Source organism: Arachis ipaensis, chromosome B7, assembly GCF_059453495.1.
Source record: "Arachis ipaensis isolate K30076 ecotype BB chromosome B7, ASM5945349v1, whole genome shotgun sequence".
NCBI classification, from domain to species: Eukaryota; Viridiplantae; Streptophyta; class Magnoliopsida; order Fabales; family Fabaceae; genus Arachis; species Arachis ipaensis.
The window spans coordinates 15,696,803-15,718,787 of NC_142442.1; the positions used below are offsets into that span (position 1 = coordinate 15,696,803).

The 21,985-nt window shown below is 37.5% G+C and overlaps 1 non-coding gene across 1 annotated transcript; it reads right to left on the bottom strand.

Moving 5' to 3' along the window:
- Positions 1-254: 254 nt before the first annotated feature.
- LOC148550426 (small nucleolar RNA R71) lies at positions 255-358 on the bottom strand. Its single transcript, XR_015893433.1, has one exon. It is a non-coding gene; the product is annotated as a small nucleolar RNA R71 (small nucleolar RNA).
- Between the last annotated feature and the right edge of the window lie 21,627 nt (positions 359-21,985).

Consider the following 21,985-nt stretch of genomic DNA (forward strand, 5'->3'; position numbering starts at 1 on the left):
TGCAACAAAATTAAAATTTTCATGAACTTCCACAGGAAGATCCACATCAATTCCTATCTGAATTCTTGCAAATCTGTGATACTATTAAGACCAATGGAGTGGATCCTGAGGTCTACAGGCTAATGCTTTTTTCTTTTGCTGTTAGAGACAGAGCTAGGATATGGTTGGATTCCCAACCTAAGGAAAGCCTAGACTCTTGGAAAAAGTTAGTTAATGCATTCTTGGCCAAGTTCTTTCCACCTCAGAAGATGAGCAAGCTTAGGGTAGAATTTTAAACCTTTAGACAAAAAGAGGGTGAATCCCTCTCTGAAGCTTGGGAAAGATACAAGCAACTAATCAGGAGATGTCCTCCTGACATGCTCTTAGAATGGACTATCCTAGGTATCTTCTATGATGGTCTATCTGAGATGTCCAGGATGTCCTTGGACCATTCTGTTGGTGGATTACTCCACTTGAAGAAAATTCCTGAAGAGGCACAAGAACTCGTTAAAATAGTTACAAACAACCAATTCATGTACACTTCTGAGAGAAATCCTGTGAACAATGGGGTAGCTCAGAAGAAAGGAGTCCTGGAGGTTGACACTCTGAATGCCATATTGACTCAGAACAAGATCTTGACCCAACAGGTCAATATGATCTCTCAGCATTTGATTGGAATGCAAGCTACAGCTGGCAGCACTCAAGACACTTCCTATGAAGGAGATGCTTATGATCTAGATCAACCCGTGATGGAGGAGGAGAATTACATGGGAGAAGCCTATGGAAACACCTACAACCCCTCATGGAGGAATCACCCCAATCTTTCATGGAAAGATCAATAATAACCAAGGTGGAACAAACCAAAACAGGCTCAATAACAGACCATTCCCACCTTCTTAGTAACAGATGGAGACTTCTAAGAAGAACCTCTCTGATTTAGTAACCATAGTCTCTGAACTCTCTAAGACCACTCATAGTTTTATAACAAAAAATAGGTTCTCCATTAGAAATCTGGAGGTACAAGTTGGTCATCTGAGTAAGAAAATCCCTGACACCCCTCCCAACACTCTTCCTAGTAACACTGAAGTAAACCTAAGAGAAGAGTGCAAGGCCATCACTATAGAAGTGGAGGCCGAATCTAAGGGGGATGCTTTGGCATTGAACGCCAGTAAGAGAGTCCCTACCGGGCGTTCAGTGCCCAAGGAAGAGCCATCATTGGCATTGAACGCCAGTTAAATGCCGAGTTATTTGGAATAGAGACATTGGAGGAAGAACCTCCAGTGCTCACCAAGGAACTCAATGCCTTGGTTCAGAAGAAACTACCTTAGAAGTTGTCGGATCCTGGACGCTTCCTAATTCCCTGCACCATAGGCACCATTACCTTTGAGAAGGCTCTGTGTGACCTAGGGTCAAACATAAACCTCATGCCTCGCTCTGTAATAGAGAGACTGGGAATCTTTGAGGTGCAAGCTACAAAAATCTCACTAGAGATGGCAGACAAGTCAATGAAAAAGGCATATGGTCTAGTGGAAGATGTCCTAGTAAATGTTTAAAACCTTTACATCCCTGCGGACTTTATAATCTTGGACACTGGGGAAGAAGAGAATGAATTCATCATCCTTGGAAGATCCTTCCTAGCCAGTGCCAATGTCATCATTGATGTAGCAAAGGGAGAGTTGATTCTACAGTTATGGGAAGACCACATCTTGTTCAAGATGCCTAACCCTAACTCTCCCTCTAACAAAAAAGAGATAGTTGTGCAACACCTACTGTTCCAACCCTCTCTCTCAGTGCAGAGTTATACAAAACCCCCCAGACACAAATTCTAAGTTTAGTATTGGGCGGCCATCATCAAGCACTGAGAATAAAGGTACTATGAAGAAGGTACCTAAAGGCTTGAGGGACAAGAAAATTCCCACTGAAGGCCTCTCACCTGGCATGAGAGTTGTCTTCACTAACAACCCAGTTATTCCACACATAGTGAACCGGATCCTATCTCTAGAGCATGTAGAACACAACCATGAGAGTACAGGCAAGAAGTTCACTGTAAGGGGCGAAATTCTGAGCCTCTATCCATCTCCGTAAGGAGCTAAGTCAAGCTAGTGACGTTAAAGAAGTGCTTGTTGGGAGGCAACCCAACCATAATTTGTTAGTTTTGTTGTTCCTTAAGTTTATAGTTGTTTCTTTAAGTTTGTGATCATGTGCAGTAGCCAGAACAGAGACAGAGACAGAGACATTCAGAGATAGAAATAGAGCACCCTGGAGTGAGTCCCTTGCTGGCGTTCACCCTGGAGTGAGTCCCTTGCTGGCGTTCAACGCCAGACAAGGAGGAAAAAAGGGCATTCAACGCCTCAAATAGGTAAGAAAGTTGGCGTTGAACGCCAAGAGAGGAGTCCCAACTGGGCGTTCAACACCCAATAAAAGCAGCATTGCTGGCATTGAACGCCAGCCAGGGAGCAGAGACTGTGCGTTCAACGCCCTAAAGGAGGCAGAAGCTTGGCGTTAAACGCCAAGAAGGGTGTCCCCAATGGGCGTCCAACGCCCTATATGGAGCATGCAGCTGGCGTTGAATGCTAGCTAAGGAGCAGGAGCTGGGCGTTCAACACCCATAATGGGGCAAGAAATTCAAATTCCCTAGCTTCTAAGAACCAGTGGGTCCTATATAATCTCCACCTACCCTACTCTCTTACTTTCACTCTTTCCCACACTCTCTTCCCCATAAACCCTCAACCAATCACATCCATATCTCTTCAAAAAATCCATCATAACTCCCACCAAACCCCCCACCCACTTCAAATTCAAATATTTCCCACCCAATTCCCACCCATTCATTCAAACTATACCCTATCCTACCCTTATAAATACCCCTTCATCCAACCCTTCATACACACACCTCATACACAAAAGCCACCACTTGGCCGAAATACTATCTCCCTCCATCTCCCCTATTCTCTTCTTCTTCTACTCTTCCCCCCTCTTTTGTTCATATTTTGCTCGAGAATGAGCAAAGCTTTTAAGTTTAGTGTTGGAAAATCCTTGCTTTTTATTTTCTATTCACACTTATGGCACCTAAAGTCGAGAATCCTCTAGAAAGAGGAAAGGGAAAGCCATAGCTTCCACCTCCGAACCTTGGAAAAGGAAGAGATTCCTTACTAAGACTCATCAAGACCACTACTATGAAGTAGTGGCAAAGAAGAGGGTGGTTCCTGAAGTCACTTTTAGGCTCAAAAAAGAATGAGTGCCTGGATATCTGACAAGAAATCCATAGGAGAGGTTGGAAAGTTCTAACCAATCCTATCCCGGAAGTTGGAATCTTGATGGTGCAAGAGTTCTATGCCAATGCATGGGTCACTAATCATCATGATACAAGTGTGAACCCAAGCCCCAAAAATTGGAGCACCATGGTCCGAGGGCGACCCTTAGATTTCAGCCCGGAAAGTGTAAGATTGGCGCTCCATCTACCAGAAACTATTCAGAAGTGAATAGACACTAGTCCCGCTTATCTAATTGAAACTGAGCTTCATTGAAAACTCTAAAATTTATTGTATCCTTCTCTTTTTTTTAATCCTACTTTGTTTTTGGTTGCTTAGAGACAAGCAACAGTTTAAGTTTGGCGTTCTGATAAGTGATGAGCGGATAATTTATACCCTTTTTGGCATTATTTTTAGGTAGTTTTTAGTATATTTTAGTTACTTTTTATTATATTTTTATTAGTTTTTATTCAAAAATCACATTTCTAGACTTTACTATGAGTTTGTGTGTTTTTCTATAATTTCAGGTATTTTCTAGCTGAAATTGAGGGACCTGAGCAAAAATCTGATTCAGAGGCTGAGAAAGGACTGCAGATGCTGATGGATTCTGACCCTCCTGCACTCAAAATGGATTTTATGGAGCTACAGAAGCCCAATTGGCACACTCTTAATTGCGTTTGAAAGTAGACATCTTGGGCTTTCCAGCAATATATAATAGTCCATACTTTTACCGAGATTTGATGGCCCAAACTAACATTAAACGCCAGCCATAAACTTTCTGGCGTAAAATGCCAGAACTGGCATACTTTTTGGCGTTAAACGCCCATTTTGGCACCCAGGGTGGCGTTTAACTCCAATGTGGGACATATGCACGTGGAAGCTTGAAATCTCAGCCCAAACACTCACAAAGTGGGTCCCAGAAGTAGATTTCTGCACTTAGTTACTCATTTTCTGTAAACCTAAGTTACTAGTTTAGTATAAAAACTACTTTTAGAGATTTATTTTGAAACTCATGACATTTTTACATTCCATATTGTATCTTTGACGGCATGAGTCTCTAAACCCATAGGTAGGGGTGAGGAGCTCTGCTGTGTTTCAATGGATTAATGCAATTACTATTGTTTTCTATTCAATAACGCTTGATTCCATTCTAAGATACTCACTCGTACTTCAATCTGGAGAAGATGATGATCCGTGACACTCATCATTATTCTCACATTTATGAATGCGTGCCTGACAACCACTCCCATTCTATCTGAGCTCAACGTAGTCATTGGGCGACAGCTTGAGTGCGTATCTCTTGGGTCTATGATCCACGGACCGAGTCCGTGAGATCAGAACCTTCGTGGTAAAGGCTAGAACCAATTGGCAGCATTCCTGGGATCCGAAAAGTCTAAACCTTGTCTGTGGTATTCCGAGTAGGATCTGGGAGGGGATGACTATGACGAGCTTCAAACTCACGAATGTTGGGCGCAGTGACAGTGTGCAAAAGGATAGAGAGATCCTATTCCGACATTAGTGAGAATCGATAGATGATTAGCCGTGCGGTAGCTGTACCTGGTATTTTTCATCCGAGACGAGAAATCTGACAGTTGATTAGCCGTGCAGAGACCGTGCCTGGTATTTTTCATCCGAGAGGATCATACAGCTTGCCATTGAAGGAAGCCATGCGTGTTTGGAGAAGAAGGCAGTAGGAAAGCAGAGATTCAGATGACAGAGCATCTCTGGAACCTTAACCTGTTCCTCATTACTGAATCACAAGTACCTTTTAATTCATGTTATTTACTTTTTATAACAAAATCATTTTTATCATTAATCTCCTGACTAAGATGTAAATCATGTTGCTTGTATGCGAAGTTTGTATTCGTAGGTTTTGATGAATGACAAACCAACAAACGACATGAAAGACAAACCAACAAACAACTTGAATGAACAAGCATGTTGAAAGATCAACCAACATTCAACGTTGAGGAATGAAGAGTTGAAAGCAACACAACAACAACAAGAAACTCAAGTCCACAACATTTGAAGACAAGTATAGTGTCTTAGGACTTAGGTAACTTCTTGTTAAGAACCAATTGCTAAATCTCTCAACACACACTCACAAAATGTTTTGATGCACATCTTGCAATTCGATGCTAGCCAAATGGTTTAAAAACTTGTTTTCAAAGGTACAAAAGCATAGGAATTTACTCCAACAAAGTTTGAGATCAATCCTAAGTATTTTGAAGTGATTTTAAGCCATTCTTTAAGGTTTGCATCGATGCACACTCATCTTGCATCGATGCAAAGCATGCGACGACTTGTTGCATCGATGCAAAGATGTTTGCATCGATGCAACCTAGCTGAAAATTCAAATTTCAGCTTCAAAGACACATTTGCATCGATGCAAAGTGTTATACATCGATGCAAATGATTCAAAAACATAAAAAACGGCTAGTTTTGACAAAAAGGCTCCATCCCATTAACTCCCCAACGTTTCTAAGGTTTGGGGAGTCTATAAATAGATGGATTGAAGCCTTATTTCATATACGTGAGTATTTGCAAACTATCTTGTTCATATTCTTTCATTCTACACATTTTTAAGGTGTTATAATACACAATTTGAGAGAGCAATATCAATTGGTTCAATAGTGCTAAAATGGTAATCATACACTCTTCTAGAGAGTACTCATTTCGTCTCAACAATTCTTTGAGAATTGTTTTCTTGTACACTTTGTAAATTGGAGTGTGATCTCCAAGGTTGAGTCAAGAGTTATAAACACTATAGTCGGTGAGGATACCAAAGAAGTATACTAAGTACTCAAGGCAAATCTTAGAGAAGGTATCTCTAAGTGGAGTAGGTTAGTATACGAGTGGTGATCATATACCGTGAGGTGTTAGAAACTAAGGACTCGGATTGTAAAAGGTTTTGCGCGAGCACCTTGAAGCTTGGCAATAGTGGAACTTCTCAATAGCGATTGAGAAAGAAAGTGGACGTAGGACAAGGATTGTGCCGAACCACTCTAAATAGCGTTTGCATCTCTCCAAACTCATCTCTTCAATATTATTGTCTTTTACCTTTGAGCAAATAAATTGTGATCGAAAAGTAGCTTCGTAAGTACTTAAGGAATAGCTTAAGTCCGATTGGTGAAAAGCTTGATCAATTTATTTGAGTTGGTGTCTATTGGAAAGTAAAAGCTCCTTATAAATGCTTAGCAATTGAGTTAAGCTCTTGGAAAAATACTAGTACAATAACACTTTTGTATATTGTCTTTAACTCTCAAAAAAAGATTCATTGTTGTTGCAATACTCAATTCACCCCCCCCCCCTCTTGAGTAATTGTGCATAGGTTCTACAAGTGGCATCAGAGCTTAACCCTTTGAAAGACTTAACCGTTTAAGGGAAAAGATCATGGCAAGCATAAGCTTTAACAACAACAACACAAGTGAAGGTAACTCAACCGCTAGACCTCCTCTTTTTAGCGGAACAAATTACTCTTATTGGAAAAATAAGATGAGAATTTGGATCCGTTCTCAAGATGTGAGAATTTGGAAAGTGATTGAGAATGGAAATCACATTCCAACAAAGACAACAAGCGCTAAAGAAGGAGAAGTCTCCGTCTTAAAGCAAGTACCGAAAGGAGAAGATGAATATAGTGACGATGATTGGAAGAAAGTGGCAATGAATGATAAAGCCATCAACTTCATTCATTGTGCACTTAACGAGCATGATTATATGAAGATCTCTACATGTGAAACCGCTAAAGAGATTTGGGATAAACTCCAAATCACTTACGAAGGAACCGACCACGTTAAAGAATCAAAGGTATTTATGTTGGTTCATGAATGGGAAAATTTTAAAATGAAAGATGAAGAGAGCATTGAAGAAGCTCTTGAAAGACTCTCCAAGATCTTCAACAACCTAAGCATGCTTGGCACAAAATACAATGATAAACAAATTGTGACCAAGGTGCTTACAAGCCTTACACCAAAATGGAACTCCAAAGTGAACGCCATTGTGGAAGGAAGGCTCTATGATCAACTTACATTTGATCAACTACGAGGTAATCTTCTCACCTATGAAATGACTATGCTAAATAGACAAAAAGGTGAAGAAAGCAAGAAGAAAAGTCTCGCCCTTAAAACAACATCACTACAAGAAGAGAGTGATGATAATGAAGAAGAAGGAGATGAAGAATTTGCACTCTTATTAAAAAGATTCAATAAGTTTGCAATGAAGAAAAACTTCAAGAGCAAAACAAAGGTACCAAAATGCTATGAGTGTGGAGAAGTTGGACACATTAAACCCAATTGTCCAAAACTTCAAAAGGAGGACAAAAACAAGAAATTTAAGAAGAAGGAGAAAGCGTACATATCATGGGAGAACGAGGATGAATCCGACTCCGATGACGACGAGGTTGCAAATCTTTGCTTAATGGCAAGCGAAGAAAAGGTTAGTGATGACAACTCCACTTCTTTTAATTTACAAGATGAATATGATGCCTTACTTGAGGTGTACACAAAACTTACCCAAGATTATTCTCTCCTAAAGAAAAAGAATATGGATCTTTTAAAACAAAATGAGATGTTGAAAAATGAGAATATCAATCTTGGAAAAGATAAGTGTAGCACAAGTAGTGATCCATACAAATCTTGTAAAATGCATGAAAATGAAATTACAAATCTTAAGAACACTTTAGCTAAGTTCAATGAATCTTCAAAGAACTTAGATAAAATGTTGAAAAACCAAAAGCATGTTCATAATAAGGAAGGTTTAGGTTTTGAAAAAGGAAAATTTAAAAATACTAAAACTCCTATTAGGCAACCACAAGCCCAAAAGGCAAGCATGCCTAAAAGGAATGAAGCCTTTAAACATCCTCCTCAACATGTTTCATTTAGAAATTATAATCACAATGCATATAGATCAAAAGATGTTGCATTTAGAAAACAACCTAGGCAACCATTTAGAAACATGCATAGGATGCATAATCCAAATGTCATATGTCATTATTGCAATAAAGTAGGTCATATAGCACCCGTATGCTTTACTAGAATTAAACATATAAACTTTCGTAGTCAAGATACGAGATGGGCACCTTATGGGCATTATGCTCATACTAACCATCAAGGACCCAAATTCACTTGGGTACCTAAATCCCAATTTTAATTGTTTTGTAGGTACGTGTTGGAGCTAAGGATACAAATTGGTATGTTGATAGTGGATGCTCCAAACACATGACCGGCGATGAATCAAAGTTCACCGCAATAGAGCCTACAAACGGAGGAAACGTGATCTATGGAGACAACAACACCGGCAAAGTAATCGGCGTTGGAAAAGTTGAAAAGATTTTGATGAAAATGTAGAAAACTTTGATTCACTAAATTTGAATGGTGAAGACAAAGAAAAAGATTTAAATGAAGCCTCTACAAGCTCAACAAAGGATAGTGTTCAAGTTGAAGAAATTGAACCATCACAAGCACAAATAAATGCACTTCCAAAGGACTGGCGTACTTCAAAGGATCATCCTCTAGACAACGTCATTGGTGATGTTTCGAAAGGGGTAACAACTCGATCCACTTTTAGAAATTTATTTGCATATAGTGCTTTTGTTTCTCAAATTGAACCATCTACCATTGAGTCCGCAATTGATGATGAACATTGGGCTATGGCAATGCAAGAGGAGCTTAACCAATTCAAACGAAATGACGTTTGGGAATTGGTGCCTAAACCAAGTAATCAAACAATTGTAGGAACAAAATGGGCTTTTAAAAATAAACTCGATGAAAATGGTACAATTGTTAGAAACAAAGCTAGATTGGTAGCTAAAGGTTATAATCAAGAGGAAGGCATTGATTATGACGAAACTTATGCTCCCGTAGCTAGATTAGAAGCTATTAGGATGTTACTTGCTTTTGCATCCTCTTATAACTTCAAACTTTATCAAATGGATGTTAAGAGTGCCTTTCTTAATGGTTTCATTCAAGAAGAAGTATATGTTGCACAACCTCCCGGTTTTGAGGATTATGAAAATCCTAATCATGTTTTTAAACTCAAGAAAGCTCTTTATGGTCTTAAACAAGCTCCAAGAGCTTGGTATGAACGTTTGAGCAAGTTTTTAATAGAAAAGGGATTTTAGAAGAGGGAAGGTTGATACAACTTTATTTATCATGATTGAAAACAAAAATATCCTTTTGGTACAAGTTTACGTCGATGACATAATATTTGGTTCAACTAACGAATCACTTTGCAAGTTTTTCTCAAACCTCATGCAAAGTGAATTTGAAATGTCCATGATGGGCGAACTTAACTTCTTCCTTGGTCTTCAAATCAAACAATGAAAAGAAGGAACTTTCGTTAGCCAAACCAAATATTGCAAGGAATTACTCAAAAGATTTGGAATGGACAATGCTAAGGCAATGGACACACCAATGAGCACTACTTGCTACCTTGACAAAGATGAACAAGGTAAAAACATAGATGTAAAGAAGTATAGAGGCATGATAGGATCATTACTTTATCTAACGGCAAGTAGGCCAGATATCATGTTTAGTGTATGCATGTGTGCGAGATACCAAGCTAATCCTAAGGAATCTCACTTAAGTGCGGTGAAAAGGATTATGAAGTATCTCATAGGAACATTAAATGTTGGATTGTGGTATCCGAAAGGATCCACTTGTGATTTGATTGGTTATTCTGATTCCGATTTTGCCGGTTGCAAATTGGATAGGAAAAGCACTAGCGGCACTTGTCACTTGCTAGGAAACTCTCTTGTTTCATGGCATAGTAAGAAACAAGTAAGTGTAGCCTTGTCTACCGCCGAAGCCGAGTATGTAGCCGCCGGTAGTTGTTGCGCCCAAATTTTATGGATGAAACAACAACTTGTGGACTATGGACTCATGCTTGATCACATTCCTATCAAATGTGATAATACTAGTGCAATAAATTTAACCAAGAATCCGGTTCAACATTCAAGAACCAAGCATATTGAGATTAGACATCACTTCATAAGAGACCATGTTGAAAAGGGTGATGTGGTTATTGAATTTGTCGAAACTAGTAAACAACTAGCGGACATCTTCACTAAACCTTTATGTAAAGAAAGTTTTTTTAACATCCGAAATGAACTTGGTATCTTGGATTCTAATCTAATATGATTTGTTTGAATTCATTGTATTTATATTGCTATTTTTGTATCTTTTACTAACTTAAGCATTGGAGATATCCAATTAGCCATTGTTTTGTAGGTTTATGAGTTGATGAATGAGTGATTAATCTTGAGGTAGATTGAAGTATTTGAAGATTATAAACAATGGAGGATCAACAAATTGAAGATTTTTTTTAACATCAAGTCACTTTTTATTGCTTTATGTTTATTTGATTATATGAATTGTTAAACTAACTCCTAGTAAGCTAAGGATTTCTATTATGGTTTAAATACTTTGATATTTCCTTCATAATTTTGTTTAATGATTAATGCTTGTATGCTTATTTGGTGAATAACTCAAAATAGGCTTGGTACCCCTATTTTAAGTTAATGTGCATGCCTTGATATATTTCACTTCTTTAGGGGGAATTATGCATGCTTGTTATATATATAAAAAGAGGAAATCAAATTCTTTTTGAAAGGGGGAATATCTCATCCTTGAGATTAATAGAGATATTGAACTTAAAAAAATTTCATTGTTTTATGCATGCTTCTATGACACATTTCAAACTCCTTTCTTTTTGATAATGTCAAAAGGGGGAAGAAAAGTTTGAGGACATTTGAAGTTTTGAACTTTTGAAAAAGAAGAAGTTTGAGGATTTGAAAAGAAGAAATAAGTTTGCGAAACAATGATTTCAAAAAGACTTCCGCTAAGCAAAAACTTTTGATATCTAAATCGTTTTCTTTGATAAACGCCCTTTAAGGGAACAAATGCACATATTTAGGGGGAACTCCTGCAAAATTTTTTTGTGAAGTCTTCTCCAAAGCTTTCTATAAAACAAAGTGCATTATTGTTGCTTTCAAAATCATTTAAATGCATATCCTCAAAATTGGTTTGTCATTATCAAAAAGGGGGAAATTGTAAATCATGTTGCTTGTATGCGAAGTTTGTATTCGTAGGTTTTGATGAATGACAAACCAACAAACGACATGAAAGACAAACCAACAAACAACTTGAATGAACAAGCATGTTGAAAGATCAACCAACATTCAATGTTGAGGAATGAAGAGTTGAAAGCAACACAACAACAACAAGAAACTCAAGTCCACAACATTTGAAGACAAGTATAGTGTCTTAGGACTTAGGTAACTTCTTGTTAAGAACCAATTGCTAAATCTCTCAACACACACTCACAAAATGTTTTGATGCACATCTTGCAATTCGATGCTAGCCAAATAGTTTAAAAACTTGTTTTCAAAGGTACAAAAGCATAGGAATTGACTCCAACAAAGTTTGAGATCAATCCTAAATATTTTGAAGTGATTTTAAGCCATTCTTTAAGGGTTGCATCGATGCACACTCATCTTGCATCGATGCAAAGCATGCGACGACTTGTTGCATCGATGCAAAGATGTTTGCATCGATGCAACCTAGCTGAAAATTCAAATTTCAGCTTCAAAGACACATTTGCATCGATGCAAAGTGTTATGCATCGATGCAAATGATTCAAAAACATAAAAAACGGCTAGTTTTGACAAAAAGGCTCCATCCCATTAACTCCCCAACGTTTCTAAGGTTTGGGGAGTCTATAAATAGATGGATTGAAGCCTTATTTCATATACGTGAGTATTTGCAAACTATCTTGTTCATATTCTTTCATTCTACACATTTTTAAGGTGTTATAATACACAATTTGAGAGAGCAATATCAATTGGTTCAATAGTGCTAAAATGGTAATCATACACTCTTCTAGAGAGTACTCATTTCGTCTCAACAATTCTTTGAGAATTGTTTTCTTGTACACTTTGTAAATTGGAGTGTGATCTCCAAGGTTGAGTCAAGAGTTATAAACACTATAGTCGGTGAGGATACCAAAGAAGTATACTAAGTACTCAAGGCAAATCTTAGAGAAGGTATCTCTAAGTGGAGTAGGTTAGTATACGAGTGGTGATCATATACCGTGAGGTGTTAGAAACTAAGGACTCGGATTGTAAAAGGTTTTGCGCGAGCACCTTGAAGCTTGGCAATAGTGGAACTTCTCAATAGCGATTGAGAAAGAAAGTGGACGTAGGACAAGGATTGTGCCGAACCACTCTAAATAGCGTTTGCATCTCTCCAAACTCATCTCTTCAATATTATTGTCTTTTACCTTTGAGCAAATAAATTGTGATCGAAAAGTAGCTTCGTAAGTACTTAAGGAATAGCTTAAGTCCGATTGGTGAAAAGCTTGATCAATTTATTTGAGTTGGTGTCTATTGGAAAGTAAAAGCTCCTTATAAATGCTTAGCAATTGAGTTAAGCTCTTGGTACTAGTACAATAACACTTTTGTATATTGTCTTTAACTCTCAAAAAAAAAGATTCATTGTTGTTGCAATACTCAATTCACCTCCCCTCTTGAGTAATTGTGCATAGGTTCTACATAAGATTTGCAAGATAACCATAGCTTGCTTCAAGCCGACAATCTCCATGGGATCGACCCTTACTCACGTAAGGTATTACTTGGAAGACCCAGTGCACTTGCTGGTTAGTTGTGCAGAGTTGTGAAAAGTGTGATCACAATTTCGTGCACCAAGTTTTTGGCGCCGTTGCCGGGGATTGTTTGAGTTTGGACAACTGACAGATCATCCTGTTGCTTAGATTAGGAAGAATTTACCTTTTTGGTTTAGAGTCACTAAATTTGAGTCCTTTATTATTGTTTTTGTTAAAATTTTAAAATCCTTGTTTTCTTTTTTCTAAATTTCTTTTCGAAAATTTTTAATAAATAAATTAAAAAAACCAATAAACTAATAATTGAGTCTTCTGTTTGAGTTTAGTTTCATGTTTTAAGTTTGGTGTCAATTGCATACTTTTATTTTTTCTTTCAATTTTTTGAAATTACATGTTCTTAGTTCTTTCTTGATCTTCAAGTTGCTCTTATTTATTTTCCTTGTTTGATCTTTAGTTTTTCTTGTTTTGTGTCTTTCCTTGTTTTTCTTGTGCATTTTCGAATTATTAGTATCCAAAGTATACAAATTTTTTAAGTTTGGTGTCCTTTGTGTTTTTATTTTCTTAAAGATTTCCAAAATTTGTTCTTGGTGTTCATCTTGATCTTCAAAGTGTTCTTGGTATTCATCTTGACAATCAAAGTTTTCTTGTTTGTTTTCTTTGTTTTGATCTAAAAATTCTAAGTTTGGTGTCATTTTATTGTTTTTCTCTTTCCTTATTAAATTCAAAAATATCTTTTCTCTCTATTTTAATTGAATTTTCGAATTTTTCTTTTAAAAATTCAGATTTTTATTTTAAAATTTTTATTTTATCTTATCTTTGTTTTAAATTTCAAAATTCAAATCTTCTGCAAAAAAACATATCTTTTTCAAAATCTTATCATATCTTATTTCAAAATTCAAAATTCAAAATTTAATTTTCGAATTTAAAATTTAAATTTCAAAACTTTTTAATTTAAAAACTTATCTTCTCTTACCTAACTTATCTTATCTTTTCTAATCTCAAATTTTTTTAAATTTTTTTCAAAATCTTTTTCTTTTTTTATCTATAATTTTCGAATTACTTGTTCTATTTTATTATTTTGATTAATTTTTTAAGTTTGGTGTTTTCTTGTTAAGAAAGTTTCAATCTTTAAAGTTTTAAAGTCATATCTTTTTCAAATCTTTTCTTTTATTTATTTTCTTACAAGTATCTTTAATTTTAGGACATATCTCTTTCAAAACCTCCTAACCACTTTCTCTCTTCATTTTTCGAAAATCATATCCAAAATTTTTCAAATCTTTTTAATTAATTAATCATTTTAGTATTCGAATCTCTTTTATTTCTTTTCCTTTTAGTTTTCGAAACTTATATTCTATTTTCCAAGTATTTATTTTATTCTCTTTTAAATTTGGTTTATCCTTAATTAAATAAAATAAAATTTCTATTTACAATCCACATCATCTTTCTTTCTCCATCATGGACCTAAGTGGAAATGAACAGTCCAGAAAGACTCTGGGGTCATATGCTAACCCCACTGCTGCTTCATATGGGAGTAGTATCTGTATACCCCCCATCAGAGCCAGCAAATTTGAGCTAAATCCTCATCTCATTATCATGGTGCAGAAAAATTGCCAGTATTCCGATCTTCCACAAGAAGAACCTACTGAGTTTCTGGCACAGTTCTTACAAATTGCTGACACAGTACGTGATAAAGAAGTAGATCAGGATGTCTACAGATTATTACTATTTCCATTTGCTGTAAAAGATCAAGCTAAGAGGTGGTTAAATAACCAACCCACAGCAAGCATAAGAACATGGAAACAATTATCAGACAAATTTCTGAATCAATATTTCCCTCCAAAAAGGATAACACAGCTAAGGCTGGACATCCAAGGCTTTAAACAAGAGGATAATGAATCTCTTTATAATGCCTGGGAGAGGTACAGAGAGATGCTAAGGAAATGCCCCTCTAAAATGTTTTCAGAATGGGTGCAGTTAGACATCTTTTACTATGGGCTTACAGCAAAAGGCCTAGATATCTCTAGACCACTCAGCCGGTGGATCTATACATATGAGAAAAATAATTGAAGAGGCTCAAGAGCTCATTGATATAGTTGCTAGAAATCAGCACCTGTACTCAAGTGGTGAGACCTCCATGAAAGAAGAGGCTGAGGCAGCATCCACTGAACTTAGTCCTCTAGAACAACTTGCTGAACTCAATCAGCAATTGTTTTTTATAACAAAACAGTTAGCAGAATTTAATGAGATGCTACAAGACACTAAAAATGCTAACAAGAATATGGAAGCACAATTGGATCAGACAAGGCAGCAGTTATCTAAACAGATAATAGAAGAATGCCAAGCTATTCATTTAAGGAGTGGAAAGACATTGAATGTCTCAACTCAAAGCAGCAGAAAGCCAAAAAAGGAACAACTGACAGAGGATGACCAAACCACTACCCAAAATCCCTCTAAGGATAGTAAGAGCCCAGAGAGGAATGATTCTGGCGTTCAAATGCCAGAAAAGGGTAAACAGTTGGCGTTAAACGCCCAAGGGATGGCCAATTCTGGCATCCAAATGCCAGAAAAGGGTGGTAATCTGGCGTTAAACGCCCATGCAGCACCCAATTCTGGCGTTCAAATGCCATTAAGGGATCAGACACCGGCAAGTGCTGATAACAACCCCCTTAGGTAGGCTTATCCAACCACTTCTATAGAAAGTAAACCTGCAGCAACTAAGGTTGAAGAATATAAAGCCAAGGTGTCTTATCCTCAGAAACTCCGCCAAGCAAAATAGGATAAACAATTTGCCCGCTTTGCAGACTATCTTAGGACTGTTGAAATAAAGATTCTGTTTGCAGAGCCACTTGAGCAAATACCCTCTTATGCTAGGTTCATGAAAGATATCTTAAGTCATAAGAAGGATTGGAGAGAAACTGAAAAAGTTTTCCTCACTAAAGAATGCGGTGCAGTCATTCTAAAAAGCTTACTAGAAAAGCTTAAAGATCCCGGGAGTTTTGTGATACCATGCACATTAGAGGGTGCTTGTACCGAGACAGCTCTATGTGATCTTGGGGTAAGTATCAACCTAATACATGCATCCACTATCAAAAGGCTTGGTTTGACTGATGAAGTTAAACCAACCCGGATATACCTCCAACTTGTTGATGGCTCCATTAAAATTCCATCAGGCGTAATTGAGGACATGATTGTCAAGGTTGGGCCATTCGCCTTCCCCACTGACTTTGTAGTGCCGGAAATGGAGGAGCACAAGAGTGCAACTCTCATTCTAGGAAGACCATTCCTAGCAACTTGACGAACCCTCATTGACGTCCAAAAAGGGGAGATAACCCTGAGAGTCAATGAGGATGAGTTTAAGTTGAATGCTGTCAAAGCTATGCAGCATCCAGACACATCAAAAGACTGCATGAGCACTGATATTATTGACTCCCTGGTAGAAGAGATCAATATGACTGAGAGTCTCGAATCAGAGCTAGAGGACATTTTTAAAGATGTTCAGCCTGATCTGGAGGAATCAGAGGAAACAAAAGAATCTCTGAAAACTCCTCAGGATGAGGAGAAACCTCCTAAACCCAAGCTCAAACCACTACCACCATCCCTGAAATATGCATTTCTGGGAGAAGATGGCACTTTTCCCGTGATCATAAGCTCTGTTTTAGAATCACAGGAAGAGAAAGCACTAATTCAGGTGCTAAGGACACACAAGATAGCTCTTGGGTTGTCCATAAGTGATCTTAAGGGTATTAGCCCAGCCAGATGCATGCACAAGATCCTATTAGAGGATGATGCTAAGCCAGTGGTTCAACCACAGAGACAGCTGAATCCAGCCATGAAGGAGGTGGTGCAGAAAGAGGTCACTAAGTTACTAGAGGCTGGGATTATCTATCCTATTTCTGATAGCCCCTGGGTAAGCCCTGTCCAAGTTGTCCCTAAGAAAGGAGGCATGACAGTGGTTCATAATGAAAAGAATGAACTGGTTCCTACAAGAATAGTTACAGGGTGGCGTATGTGTATTGACTATAGAAGGCTCAATACAGCCACCAAGAAGGATCATTTTCCTTTACTAGTCATAGACTAGATGTTAGAGAGACTAGCAGGTCATAAATACTACTACTTTTTGGATGGCTATTCAGGTTACAACCAAACTGCAGTAGATCCTCAAGACTAAGAAAAAACAGCATTCATATATCCATCTGGAGTATTTACCTACAGAAGGATGCCGTTTGGTCTGTGCAATGCACCTGCAACCTTTCAGAGGTGCATGCTCTCTATCTTCTCTGATATGGTAGAGAAATTTATGAAAGTATTCATGGATGACTTCTCAGTATTTAGAGACTCATTCAGCTCCTGTCTTGACCATCTAGACTTGTTCTGAAAAGGTGCCAAGAGACTAACCTGGTTTTAAACTGGGAGAAATGTCACTTTATGGTGACTGAAGGAATTGTCCTTGGGCACAAAATTTTGAACAAGGGAATAGAGGTGGATCAAGCTAAGGTAGAGGTAATTAAAAAATTACCACCACCTGCCAATGTTAAAGCAATCAGAAGCTTTCTGGGACATGCATGATTCTATAGAAGGTTTATAAAGGAATTTTCAAAAATTGCAAATCCTCTGAGCAATATGCTAGCTGTTGATACACCATTTGTCTTTGACACAGAGTGTTTGCAGGCCTTTGAGACTCTGAAAGCTAAGCTGGTCACAGCACCAGTCATTTTTGCACCAGACTGAACATTACCATTCGAACTAATGTGTGATGCCAGTGATCATGCCATTGGTGCAGTATTGGGACAGAGGCATAACACGTTTCTACATGTCATTTATTATGCTAGCTGTGTTTTAAATGACGCGCAGAAGAATTACACAACCACAGAAAAAAAGTTGCTTGCAGTGGTTTATGACATTGACAAGTTAAGATCTTATTTAGTAGGATCAAAAGTGATTGTGTACACTGATCATACTGCTCTAAAATATCTACTCACAAAGCAGGATTCAAAACCCAGACTCATAAGATGGGTGTTGCTTCTGCAAGAGTTTGATATAGAAATAAGAGATAGAAAAGGGACAGAGAACCAAGTAGCTAATCACATGTCCCAGATAGAACCAATAGCAGGAGCGTCCCTCCCTCTTACTGAGATCTCTTAAACCTTTCCGGATGAGCAACTCTTTGCCATTCAGGAAGTACCATGGTTTGCAGACATTGCAAACTATAAAGCTGTGAGATTCATACCCAAAGAGTACAGTAAATAGCAAACAAAAAAATTGATTTCTGATGCAAAGTACTACTTGTGGGATGAACCATATCTCTTTATGAGGTGTACATACGGAGTAATCCGTAGATGTGTGCCTAGAGAAGAGGCACAGAAGATCCTATGGCATTGCCATGGATCACAATATGGAGGACATTTCAAAGGTGAGCGAACAGCCACAGAAGTTCTCCAATGTGGTTTCTACTGGCCTACTCTCTATAGAGACTCTCGAGAGTTTGTACGTAATTATGACAGTTGCTAGAGAGCTGGTAATCTACCTCACAGTTATGCCATGCCTCAGCAAGGGATCTTAGAGATTGAGTTGTTTGATGTACAGGGTTTTGACTTCATGGGGCCTTTCCCACCATCATACTCAAACACTTATATTCTGGTGGCAGTAGACTATGTATCTAAATGGGTAGAGGCAATTGCAACTGCAACACCCACTAATGATACTAAGACAGTAATGAAATTCTTCCAGAAGCACATCTTCAGTAGGTTCGGGTCCCTAGGATACTGATCAGTGATGGAGGCACTCATTTCTGTAATAAACAGCTTGACTCTGCTCTGGTCAGATATGGAATTAACCATAAAGTGGCCACTCCATATCATCCACAGACAAATGGGCAGGCTGAAGTCTCGAATAAAGAACTAAAAAGCGAATCCTGGAACGGACTATAAGTACCTGTAGAAAGGATTGGACAAGAAGTCTGGATGATGCTCTGTGGGCATACAGAACCGCATTCAAGACTCCTATAGGGACCTCTCCATACCAGCTTGTGTATGGAAAAGCCTGTCATCTGCCAGTGGAACTGGAACACAAGGCCTACTGGGCAACCAGGTTCCTAAACCTTGATGCCAAGGTAGCTGGAGAGAAGAGATTACTCCAGTTGAATGAGCTGGAGGAGTTCAGACTAAATGCTTTCGAAAATTCTAAAATCTACAAGGAGAAAGCAAAAAGATGGTATGACAGAAAGCTATCATCTAGAGTCTTTGAGCCAGGACAGCAGGTTCTGCTGTTTAACTCTGGGCTCAGATTATTCTCTGGGAAATTAAAATTCCGGTGGAAGGGACCATATGTGATTACAAGTGTGTCACCATATGGATATGTAGAGCTTCAGGATATTGACTCTGACAAAAATTTCATTGTTAATGGACAGAGGGTCAAACATTATCCTGAAGGCAATGTTGAGCAAGAGTGCTCAAAACTGAGACTAAACTAAAAGCTCAATAAAGTCTAGCTAAAGACAGTAAAGAAGCACTTGCTGGGAGGCAATCCAGCCATTATTAAAAATTATATGTTTATAATAATTATATAAGTCTATTTAATTTTGTTATTCATGTTTTGTTAATACATTTCAGTGAACAAGTCAAGAAAATGAAGGTTCAGAACATAAAGCAGAGGAATCACAGAGAAAAATAGCTCACTGGCGTTAAACGCCAAAATGGCTATCATTCTGGGCGTTTAACGCCAGTAAATGTATCATTCTGGGCGTTAAACGCCAGAATGGGCAGCATTCTGGGCGTTCCAAAAAATGCCCAGTAAACCCTGACTGGCGTTAAATGCCCAAAGAGGCAGTAAAGTGGGTGTTAAACGCCAGACTGGATAGCATTTTGGGCATTTAACGCCAGGATGACACACGGGAGGTAATTTTGTTTCCAATTCAATTTTTTTCAATTTTTCATGTTTTAATTCATAATTTTTTGCATCAAACATATTTTAAACGTTCATCTTTCAATTTCTGTTTCAAAAATTAATAATCTTTTCAATTCCTTTTAATTCTTTTTCAATTCTTTTCAATTCCTTCCAAAACGTTTTCAAAACTTACATATTTTTTCAAATTCTTTTCAACTCTTTTTAATTTTTCTTGCATAAAGTAATAAATTTTCAAAATTAATTGCATCATTCTTCTTCTACTCCCTTCTATGTTATTTTGCTCGAGGACGAGCAAAGCTTTTAAGTTTGGTGTGGAAAAGCTCAGCTTTTTGCTTTCCATAACCACTAATGGCACCTAAGGCCGGAGAAACCTCTAGGAAGAGGAAAGGGAAGGCAGTTGCTTCCAACTCCAAGTCATGGGAGATGGAGAGATTCATCTCAAAAGTCCATCACTAGAAAGAGGATAGAGCAAACAAGAGATCCCACTCATGGACCTCAACAAAGGCAAGGAAGAAACATAGAGGAGCTCAAGAACTCCATTGGTTCTTCAATGGAAGAAGAAGCCACCATCACTAAGGTGGACCTGTTTTTTAATCTCCTTATTTATTTTCTTTCCTGTTGTCTGCTTTTATGTTTATGTTTTGACTATGTTTGCGTCTTCATTACATGATTATTAGTGTTTAGAGTCTATGTCTTAAAGCTATGAATGATTCCATGAATCCCTCACCTTTCTTAAATGAAAAATGTTTTTATTTGCAAAAGAACAAGAAGTACATGAATTTCGAATTCTATCTTGAAAATAGTTTAATTATATTGATGTGGTGGCAATACTTTTTGTTTTCTGAATGTATGCTTGAACAGTGCATATTTTTTACAATGAAGTTTATGAGTGTTAAAAGTGTTGGCTCTTGAAAGAATAATGAAAAAGGAGACATGTTATTGATAATCTAAACAATCATAAAATTGATTCTTGAAGCAAGAAAAAGCAGTGAAAAACACAAAGCTTGCGAAAAAATGTGGCAAAAAATAAAAGAAAAAGAAAGAAAAAGAGAAAGCAAGCAGAAAAAGCCAATAACCCTTTAAACTAAAAGGCAAAGGTAAAAAGGATTCAAGGCTTTGAGCATTAATGGATAGGAGAGCCCAAAGGAATAAAATCCGGGCCTAAGCGGCTAAACCAAGCTGTCCCTAATCATGTGCTTGTGGCGTGAAGGTGTCAAGTGAAAAGCTTGAGACTGAGCAGTTAAAGTCGTGGTCCAAAGCAAAAAGAGTGTGCTTAAGAGCTCTGGGCACCTCTAACTGGGGACTCTAGCAAAGCTGAGTCACAATCTGAAAAGGTTCACCCAGTTATGTGTCTGTGGCATTTATGTATCCGGTGGTAATACTGGAAAACAAAATGCTTAGGGTCACGACCAAGACTCATAAAGTAGCTGTGTTCAAGAATCAACATACTAAACTAGGAGAATCAATAACACTATCTGAATTCTGAGTTCCTATGGATGCCAATCAATCTGAACTTCAAAGAAAAAAGTGAGATGCCAAAACTGTTCAGAAGCAAAAAACTACTAGTCCCGCTCATCTGATCAAAACTAATCTTCATTGATTTTTTTGGAGTTTATTGTATATTCTCTTCTTTTTATCCTATTTTGTTTTTAGTTGCTTGGGGACAAGCAATAATTTAAGTTTGGTGTTGTGATGAGCGGATAATTTATACCCTTTTTAGCATTGTTTTTAGGTAGTTTTTAGTATATTTTAGTTACTTTTTATTATATTTTTATTAGTTTTTATTCAAAAATCACATTTCTGGACTTTACTATGAGTTTGTGTGTTTTTCTGTAATTTCATGTATTTTCTGGCTGAAATTGAGGGATGATGAGCGGATAATTTATACGCTTTTTGGCATTGTTTTTATTATATTTTTAGTAGAATCTAGTTACTTTTAGGGATGTTTTTATTAGTTTTTATGATAAATTCACATTTCTGGACTTTACTATGAGTTTCTATGTTTTTCTGTAATTTCAGGTATTTTCTGGCTGAAATTGAGGGACTTGAGCAAAAATCAGATTCAGAGGTTGAAGAAGGACTGCTGATGCTGTTGGATTCTGACCTCCCTGCACTCAAAGTGGATTTTCTGGAGCTACATAACTCAAAATGGCGCGCTTCCAGTTGCGTTGGAAAGTCGACCTCCAGGGCTTTCCAGCAATATATAATAGTTTATACTTTTCTCGAGTTTAGATGAC